Raw genomic sequence first — 10,850 nt, forward strand, 5'->3', positions numbered from 1 at the left:
ACAGTTGTCGTGGACACACACAAAATGGCAAATTTCATGTATAATGGAAAGGACAGTGGTCCTTCTGACAGTTTTGTCATATTGTGATGATTACTGTGAATCAACATTTGCAATCGTCTTGGGCAAAACAAGTTTCTTTACATGCTAATATTAAGACTGAATCTGACATTTGGAAAACAGCACGGGATGAAAACGCCCAAAACCAGTATTAAATATTCATTCTTGCTGAGGGAAATAATACCATGTCTTCACTTTCTGTATTATATGAAAGATAAATGTGTGCTAATGTCCAAAACATCATTGGATGCAGTTAATAGTTAGTGGAACTGGCAAATAAAATCCATGGACTTAAAAGCGTAGCCGAATCGTAGAATCACTCACGTGTGGTTATGCACATGCATTTTGCCAAGTGTCTTTTTGTACATTTTTTGGTTAGTCAAAATGCCCCCCCCCCCCAAATAAGGTCTAACTGTATAAGAATTTTTTGAGCTAGAAGCCTTATCGTGGTCACATATGAAAGCTTACCCCTTGAGGTGTTCTACAGTCGTCTGACTTGGTTGGATAGGCCTTCAGGGTAGTATTACGGAGATTTTACTGTACTGTACACTATGTTGAGGAAAAAAAGGAGAAAAGGTATTGTTGAGCAAATCTGAAATTCCTCTGTCCCTGGATGTAACTCAGAAGAGCTCTACTCAATGTATATCTATAATTCATGACAATTTAACACTATTGATGGAATTATGGAAATAAATCCATTTTTATCACGATATTCTAATAGAGTGGCCTGGATTCTCCATACCTGCCGACCATTACGCATTTTGTGTAGCAGATACGGATTTTGACATCAAACTACGGTGCTGTCACTTCAAAATACGGGAAAAACCAATAGCAAAGTGTGTTCATGGGCCATACATTGCTCTGTAGACTTGCAACCAGATAGAGCCGTAGATATGGCTCTGCTTGCAATTGTCTCGCGCTGGCCTTTCCATTGGCCAGCAACGTGTGTGGGGGAATATTGGCCAATCAGAGCGCTAGTTAGAGGTCTTCATTTGTTGTGCTGCGCTTCTCTCGAGTCGAGGCATCAGCTGCCGATAGAAAGTTAATTTGCTTCGAAATCACACAAGCAGAGAGACTGGGTAATACTCCGCTCTGACACAAGTGTCCTCCTCCTGTCATCATGTATTATCCATCTTGGTACTGTCGCTGTAGTTTTACAAGTGAGCACCGTCAAAATCACCGTTTCAAAGGTAAATGGGCTTTGAGAAAGGTGACTATGTATGGGAATAGTGAATTGCGTCCAGTTGCTAAATCCGTAAACTTATGAAAATAAATAAAGGCCGAGGTCTGTCGTAATGGTTCACCCAATGTTTCGCCGTATTTGACGGCAATATGTTGTTGCTTGTTTTGATATTGGACCGAAACGAGATTACTTCCGAATGAGAAAATGTGTCGATGACTGCGCTATAAATTAGCAGATTAGCAGCAAACTAAATTCGGTTCCCCTTTGCGTCGGATCATTTTAACTCGGGAAAATAAAGCGATAGTTCTAACGGTTGTGCTCGGAGTACATCCGTAACCTACCATGACACCGTATAGGAATACTGTTCCCCCCTGAGTCGTGGCCCATTCTGTGAACAGGTGTAACAGGTCGTGCGTCATACCAATGCATCACTCCACGACTACTATCCGTAATCACGTAGCCTATGGCAATCTATTAATAAAATCAATTCTCCTATCATCATATATGTGCCGAACAGTGAACAATAACCAACTCATGGCGGCAGATGAGGGTAGATAGGCCTACTATTATGCAGAGAAGTACAAAAAAGAAGCGTGCATGCCCCTAAGTTACCGTGGAAGTCCCAACAGCAATGGCCATTAGCCCCCGTCCCTCAGTACAGCCACTACATGACGCATTTTGTACTGAATGAATGCAAGTGTGATTTTGATGTTAGCCCCAAGGTAATAATATTCACCTGATATTATCCTAGTTTAGATAACACTTGTCTTTATCTTTTTCTCTACTGCTGATGCTTCTTCACAGTAGGTGACAACATAACTATTTATTAATATTGGGGGAGATGATGTAAGAATCATTACAATTCAACTTTTTGTCCATAAAAATCACTGAAATGCCTCTGTATTATATCATCAAAGTATACATTTTCCTACATGTACCTTCTACAGCCAAAAAAAAAATCAGCAAATGCTTCAATTTCATACTCAATTCCAGTTCCCAATTGACCAAATGCTGTGTTTGGCTGGTGCATAGGATAACTTAACCACTTACTAGCCAGACTGGTGGTATGTTTGACTAGTAAGATTAACAGCCATATTGGCTGGTGATCAATAAAGTTAATTTAGGGGCCTGAATTCCAGCACACTATCATAGCATTTTATTCACTATCATAGCATTTTATTGGTGTTATGGTGTGAAACAAAAAAAAACATCTTCCATGAAAGTTTAATAAATTATGGTAGTTCAAAGCACTGTGAAGAGCAAGATAAACTATTTGCCAGATACACTGGATGTTAGGCTAAAATGCATTAAAATGCAGGAAATTGCATCTAAGAAAGGTATTTTTTTCTGGCGGAGGACCCCTATACCCCCTGCCTGAATGAAGTGTCTCATATCTTCCCTGTTGACATTTGGCAACCCTAGGTGTAGGGCAGACTATGCAAAACAAAGTAGCCTCTCAGATGGGCCCGCCGGCGGCCCCGTTGCTTTGCCATGCCAAGTTGTTGCGCCGTGAATTGCCGCGCCGCGATAAGTTGCTACTCAAAAAAAATTGTAAAGGTTGGCAGGTATGATTCTGTACCTCTTCACCTTCCCCTCACTCACCCCTTTACTCCAGTACTGTACTCCAGTGTGTACAGGGTGCATGTCTGTTAATGAGGGTAAGTGTGTGTAATAATAATCAGATGTGTTTCTCCCAGGCTGAAGTGGTGTTCCCTCACAGAGAAGAGTTGTGCTGCAATAGCAGCTGTGGCCAGATCAACCTCCTGCAGTTTGAAGATGCTGAACTTGACTGGCAATGCGTTCCATGATACAGGAGTTCAGCATCTCTCAGACCTTCTCAAAGATCCTCAGTGCAAACTGGAGACACTTGTGTGAGTGTTAACACACAGTAAAATATTTGTTGGGGTCCCTCTAGTCCTTTATTCTCATCTACACTTTTGTTGTAGTGTGTGTGTGTGTGTGTGTGTGTGTGTGTGTGTGTGTGTGTGTGTGTGTGTGTGTGTGTGTGTGTGTGTGTGTATGTGCAAGCTAGCAACATGATGTTTGAGCTATGTCAAACCAAGTGAGAACTCTGACACCCCACCCATTGTAGTTGCCACCGTTAACCCTCTGGAAGCTAAGATCAGGGATATTTGAAAATACTGTGCAGGGACAGAAACCAAACTTTGCTGTGAAGTTCTGGCTGTGAAATGCATGCTTTTGATTCACTGACGTAGTAGGGCCAGGTCAGGATAAGGACAATACAATGGAGCGAAGTACCTTTACCAATTTCATATCAATATACCAGCTGGTCACTGTTTTAAAGCATAACGTTCTAAAACAGTGCATGTTTCACAAAAGCCCCAATATCTCTGTTTCTTGACGATTTCGGTAAATACCCACCTAGGTTTCACTTAGGTTAGAATGCCAATAAAACCTTCTTGGGACACATCATCTTCATTCACTAAGAGGGTAAAGTCTCACCTTTCAAACAAGCCATTACATGTTTCAGTGGCCCTATAACATACTATGCTGTGATTCTACAAAAATGTTTAGAACGCCGGTATTCTCTGACAGAACACCCGGTATTTGATGTGTTAAATGTGGAGGTAAATTTGTGTAATAACCAGATGTTTCATGATGTGTCCCCCAGGCTGAGAGGTTGTTCCCTCACAGAGAAGAGTTGTGCTGCAATATCAGCTGCTGCCAGATCAACCCCCTGCAGTTTGAAGATACTAGGCCTAAGTGGAAATAGGCTTCATAATGCAGGAGTTCAGCATCTCTTAGAGCTCCTCAAGGATTCTCAGTGCAAACTGGAGACACTGATGTGAGTGTCAACACTAGGGTTGGGTACCAAAACTCTGTATTATTATGGCACCAGGGGACCATTCCATCAACGGCGCTAACCCCAAATCCGAGTTCAAGTCGGTAAGCTGCTATCAAGCAATAGGCCTACAGTTAAATGTAGACCTTAACATTTTACCGCATATACAATTTAAAAACATCTTCACAACCACCTTGCAGACGCCAATGCTTGAGTTTGCATTGCAATGATTCAACAAATGATCTCTGCCTAACATTTTACCTAGGCTATGTTTTATTTAATCAAAAAAACATATTCTTCTGACAAATACAATTAAAACACCTTAGATGATGCAAGCATTTTATTTTTTACGCATTTAAATGATGGCAAGGTTCGGACGAGGCTCTCCCTTTGATGATTGCATTATTATCTGTCATTGAGCATGGTGGGGACTCTCAACCAAGAGTGCGGTTGCGTTACCGCTCACCTACAGATGCTTGCCTCATATCTTCGATAAAGACTTGATTTGACAAGGCAAGCCTGAGTCTAATACATGATCGCATTTTCGACAATCGTTGATATGGACTTCCCCTGTACAATGTGCACTAGCGCAACGCCAGCTTTGATGAGCGCGGCTGAAGTGAAACTAGCCAGCGCAGCTGATCTTCAGTGGTGGAACGGCGTCAGCCTCAAGTTTAAGCTGCCGTTAGTTGAAACTCGACTTTTGCGCGTAAGCTGAATTCAGCACCAATGATGGAATGGTCCCCAGGGCAAATATCAACAGTAGTAACCAGGCCGAAACACAATGCAATTATTCTGTTGCATATTTTGAGGCACTCACTGTTAACAGCTGCACCGTTTTCAGTTTTCCTACACACTCGCAGCACCAGAAAGCAGCAGCAGTCTCTTTCCAGTCTGTTGATGTTTTGGTATATTGTAAAGGCATCTGTCAGCACTCCTAGTACAAATGATTTTATAATTGGCAAAATTAACAAAGTTTGATTCAAATTGTTCTGATGACAAATGTAACGTGATGATGTACCTTATGCCCAGCCTGTCGACAGCTTGTTACGAAAGCAGAGACCACGCCTGCATTTTATTAGTTTTCATGTAAGCGCTTGATAACATTCACATTTTGCGGTATTTTGTCTTTCCTGCACGCACAAGAACAAAATACTGTCTTGAGTATCAGTAATCTGAAAATGTATCCTTTAACTATGTTATCCCATGTTTAGGGGGTGATTTTCAGTCTTGTATGAGGAGTGGTATTTTTTTTCAAAACAGAGTTTTGCCATTTTCTTATAAAGTTCAGGAAGCAATACCTCTAGATGTATTCTGCAGTTGGTTGTCATAGCTTGTTATATACCATATGAAAGCTTCGAGTGGGTAGTATATTCAGATATTATCATATATTTGGTGTACCTGTTTGCAGAGCAATGGTAACTAGGCAAATCATTTTCCATAACCAGTATCAATGATATAGTTTCTCAGTGATTCCATTGTGTTATATGGTGTCTGAATCCTGACTAATCGTCCTAAAATCAATGTTGTTATGCGCCTAGAGGTTATATACAAGCAATATATGTGATAATGCCCCCTTTGATATTAGTCTTGCAACTGAAATCATAGCAATTGTGTGAAAAACACAATATAAACTCATCCCTTAACTTGTCCTTTTAAGTAGTCATATGAAAGGGAAGTGAAAGCCCAACTAGTTAACTCCTACACCCATTACACAGCGCTCCACAGCACACAAGTGAACACTGCACACTGCACACAACAAAATTGCATTTATGCCCCTGCTGTGCAAGGGGGCAAGCCCCCAATGGCATCCGAAAGGGAGCAGTGCAGCGAGATGGTACCATGCTCAGGGTACCTCAGTCATGGAGGAGGATAGAGGACAGCACTGGTTAATTAATCCCCCCACTAACCTGCCGGGTCCTGAGTGCAGTTGCACCCTTACAGGAGGAGAGAAGTGCGGCACACTCTCAAGTTAAATAAACAAGATTTTAATGTGACAACGTTGTACCACATGTATCATGATTTACAGCAGCATTTAAAAACCCTCCACAAGAACACTTGATTTGAGGTGAAGATCATGAAAAGGTTTGCAAAGGAAGAGTGGGGTACAATGCAAAGAAGGAAGAGTTCTGAACTTCATACTGCTGCAACAACTACTACACCATGCCACCGATGCTCTGTATTCACATGTGTTGTGTACCAACTGAGCAACTGCAGCTCACTTTCCAAGCATACGCTGAGACCAGTGACGTGCGCTGAACTTTATGGCTGGTGAGGCACTGACTTTTCCAATATCAGATTTTCAAATATACAGCTACAGTATTAGTAAATATGTGCCAAATAGGCCTACCGATAAGTTTCATATGTCATAGCTTTCTTAACAAAAGGTAGGCCTACACATAGGCGGCGCTACAGCAAGACTGTTGGGGAAGCTAAAAAAATAAATATAAATAAAAAGAAACGGAACATTTCCATGTGCAACTGCAACACATATCCATTCTGGCTATTATATGTTAAAACGGCTTGCCATATGCTCGTGCCGTGCGCCAATGGAACTCTCAAACGCGACAGGCTGGCACACGCACACACACACACACACACACACTGAAGGCAGGGGAGGAAGACGGCTAGTTACAAGACCATGGACTAGTATCTCCCAAAAATGTCTCCAGCAATCAAATCATACACCCGAATGTCCACACCTTTGTTTCTATTGACATTTTCATGCGCAATGTCACTCTGTCTACCTCCATCAGACCGGTATCAAAACTCGCAATCAAACTCGCAAAACTAATGACGAGGCAAAATGCGCACACACCGGGGGGAGACAGGAGAGCAAAGAAGCCAGCTGATTGACCATATATCACCATGGCCAAAAATATCATATGGGTCAATCATATCCAACAGACATATCAGATGTCAGTTTTGCAGCCCAAATAATACAAATATGCTGTGATTTTGAATTTCTAGTTGAAGTAGCTTTCAATGATGTAGTTCGCTACATTTTACAGATGGAGCTAGCTTAATATTTCTATTGGATGTAGCTTGTCTAGAGGAGCTAAATGTTAGCTTACTACTAGGTTCTACAATTAGCTTGCGTTGCGCAGCCAGACACTGTTCTCGCTGCCTCGCACTGTACACTGTTCACTCCAGTCACACGCAGATGCCCAACAAACACAAGCGAATCTACACACATCACATTACATGGTAACTAAACCACCCGGGCAGCCCACCATGAATTCAGGAAAGGTGTGCATTTTTGAAAGTGGTGTTAGCTTGGTGACAGGATAGCACAGGTGCTTTCCTTCTGAAGTGAGGGCTTAGACGGAAGACAAGTACAAACCCCAACTCCGATGAAGTTGGGACGTTTGGTAAACAGTGAATAAAATCAAAATGCTATCATTTTCAAAACATTCAATCTATTCATTAGATGGAGAATAGTGAAAAGACAACATATTAAGTGTTAAAACCGAGAAAAAATATTGTTTTGGGGGACATATGTACTCATTTCTAATTTGATAAATCCAACACGTCTCAAAAGAGTTGGGACGGGGACAATAAATGGCAGCAAATGTCGAGGAAGACTAAAAACAAAACAAAAGACAACATTTAACAGTTAAATACATTAACCGATGAGATGATTTTATATAAAAAATAGTGTTAATTCCTATCTTGGACATGATTTCACCAGCTTAAATGGTGGGTGTATTCCTTGTCATGTTTTGCAATGTTTTCCTTTCTGTAGTGCTTACAGTGTGACAGGTCTTGACCAAAAACCCACCATTTTATCACCTGCTGGTCCTTATGATGGAGCCAAACTGTTAAAACATAGTAGAGAATGCAATTTGACCTTACTATGTGGCAGTAATCGAAGATCTCCCTTCAAAATATAATGCATGAGTGGCTTTTCATGCTGTTTAAAACCCATTTATACAATTCAGCACTGTATTTAACTGTACAGAGGAGTGAGAACATCTTAACCAATGCACTACTGCACCCGCATGCCATCATGGAGGCTGACTTTTGAAGCTAGCACTAACACAAGTTGGATGGTCCATTTTCACTGTAGCACAGGATGTGCCATGCTCTATTATTGTCAAAAAGAATGGACTTCTACAACATCTGCTGACTTCTGTAAGCAAAGGACTGTTTCCCATGTCTTCTGGGTCTATTTCAAGTGCGCTCAGGTGCTTAGGAGAATGTTACACCCCTGTATCATTTGCACGCATTAAGCATTCTCAATATGGTCAATTTTCAATAGCTCTAGCACTCCAGGAATTAGAGTGAGACTACAGCCAATATATATTTCATGATGTCATGAACCTATACAATGATTTTATTAACAAAAATATGTCTTATATACACTCAATCGTGGTAAATCAAAGGTAATTCAAAAATGTATGTAATAACTATGGTAATTATTCCCTTTGCATCTTTAATTCTGAGTGACTCAGCCTCTCTGTGATGATCTTATACCTGGACACGTATATTGTCCGTCAGTACAATTCATTTTGAAATGTTCTTCTTTGTTGTTTTATCTTATTTGGATGTTTACTAAATTTCACTGATCCCCGTCCCAACTCTTTTGAGACGTGTTGGATTTATCAAATTAGAAATGAGTACATATGTCCCCCAAAACAATATTTTTTCTCGGTTTTAACACTTAATATGTTGTCTTTTCACTATTCTCCATCTAATGAATAGATTGAATGTTTTGAAAATGATAGCATTTTGATTTTATTCACTGTTTACCAAACGTCCCAACTTCATCGGAGTTGGGGTTTGTAGACAATATCGATAACAAGATTGCCACCAAATAGTAAACTTAGTGCTTCGGTGAGCACATCAGGGGGAAAACGGATTTCCTACCTTATTCTGTCCTGTTAATTCCTGTTACTTGAAGCTCTTAGTTTCGTTATGAAATCCACTTCCATGGTAGCAGTCAAAGTGAACAAGCTAGCCAACACTAATGACACGACCGATTGAACTTCAGATTCGCTATGACGTACGTAACTGCCAGCAAGACTCTTAATGCCAGAATCAGACTGCTGCTGGCCTCAACACTGTATCTTTCAGTGGGCGTTATGCCAAAGCGGTCAGTGTAAAGAACACGTAGAAAATAGTAAAAAATTATCAGGAAAATGAGGGCACACCATACATATTTCTATTAAGTGTATAAAAACGTTTAATACAATATTACCAGGTTGCATACACAGAACGAGCAAAATGGCGCATGCGCACAAGCTTGTTAACGAGGGATTGCGCAATCCGGCGTGAGGCAAACTAGGAGTTGCCCCAAATTCAGCATATTGGGAGCAATTTGACATGCAATGGGCAAATATTACGATTTTGGCCACGAAAATGATTGAAAATGATTGAAACTGTTTAACTACTGCACAAATGATACTTATGGTGCAGATGCTCGAAAACAATAGCCTAGTTATTATTGTTACTATTATTCACATTTACTGCATCTCATCATTCTCATGTAGGGTTGGTGAGGCACTGCCTCCCCTGCCGTATTGGAGCGCACATGCCTGGCTGAGACCCATCCCTAGACCCAAGCAGCAGTAATGAACAATGGAGTAGAGTGAAGTAGAGTAGAGTACTGTATGGTACAGTAGAGTATAGTTCAGTAGAGTACAGTGCATTACAATAGGAGACCATGCTGAGCATTGAACTCTATGAACCTGGTAGTCACAGTAGATGTAATGGATTTGTTATTGCCCTGCTACTCTACATGTGCTAATGTCACAATAGCACAGAACCTCATATCACACTGAATAGTACTCCCTGCACATGCACTGTAAATGTAGAGAGTAGGACCAACTGTGGCATTCATACAGTTACAGCCATGTTACACATATGCCTCTTTTCCACTGCCGGTTTTCTGGTAGGCCTACAGCTCGACACAGCGTGACTCAGCTGCCACTTTTTGCTTTTAGATTGACCTTTGTTGTGCTTGTTCGAAAAGCAAACTATGGCGGCCAAGTTGCACTGTGTTGAGCTGTAGGCCTACCAGAAAACTGGCAGTGGAAAAGAGGCAATGCTGTAACAGCACATGGGGCAGTTGTGGCGTAGTGGTTCAGGAGATGGATATCAGATCAGAGGGTTGCCGGTTGAAATCCCAATTGTATACTGACTTGTGCATAAAACTGTATACTGTATACTACATACCACTTTAGAAAAAAATGCATACAAGAACAAGATGTACACGCACCTGCTACTTCATTAGGTACACCTTGCTGGGCAGGTACTGGGCTGTAGCCTTCCACTTTTGCCATAAGAAGCTATTTAACTGCCTGCAACAATGCTCAAATAGACTGGGGCATTGTAATGATGATTGGTACAAAGGAGCCCAATGTGTGCCAAGAAAATATCCCCTGCTGAAATTATATTTTTGTCTTCTGAATAGTTAGTATACAGTCCTGTCCAGTAGTATTTGGGAGCACAATGACAATGACAGCCTCCAAACATGTTTTGCATTCATCAATAAGCCTCTTGCACTTCTCTGATGGTATTGTCCCTCACTCTTCCTTTGCAATATGTTCAACCTCTTCATGATCTTCAAGTGTTATTGCAGAGTTTTTATGTTTTGCTATAAATCACGACACCTCTGATACAGTCTTGGCCTCCAATACCAGATGCAACAAAGCCCTGCTGCCTATTCAAACAACGACCCAAGACCCAAGTTGGCCTTTAGGTTTGTAGATGATAGACCGTCTGGTTTTCCTGCAAGAGGGCCTGTTTGGGAACACCAAATGTGTCAGTATTGACTAAACAAAACGACTAAATGAAGAGCATCTC

Source organism: Engraulis encrasicolus, unplaced genomic scaffold, assembly GCF_034702125.1.
Source record: "Engraulis encrasicolus isolate BLACKSEA-1 unplaced genomic scaffold, IST_EnEncr_1.0 scaffold_127_np1212, whole genome shotgun sequence".
In the NCBI taxonomy this organism is placed as follows: Eukaryota; Metazoa; Chordata; class Actinopteri; order Clupeiformes; family Engraulidae; genus Engraulis; species Engraulis encrasicolus.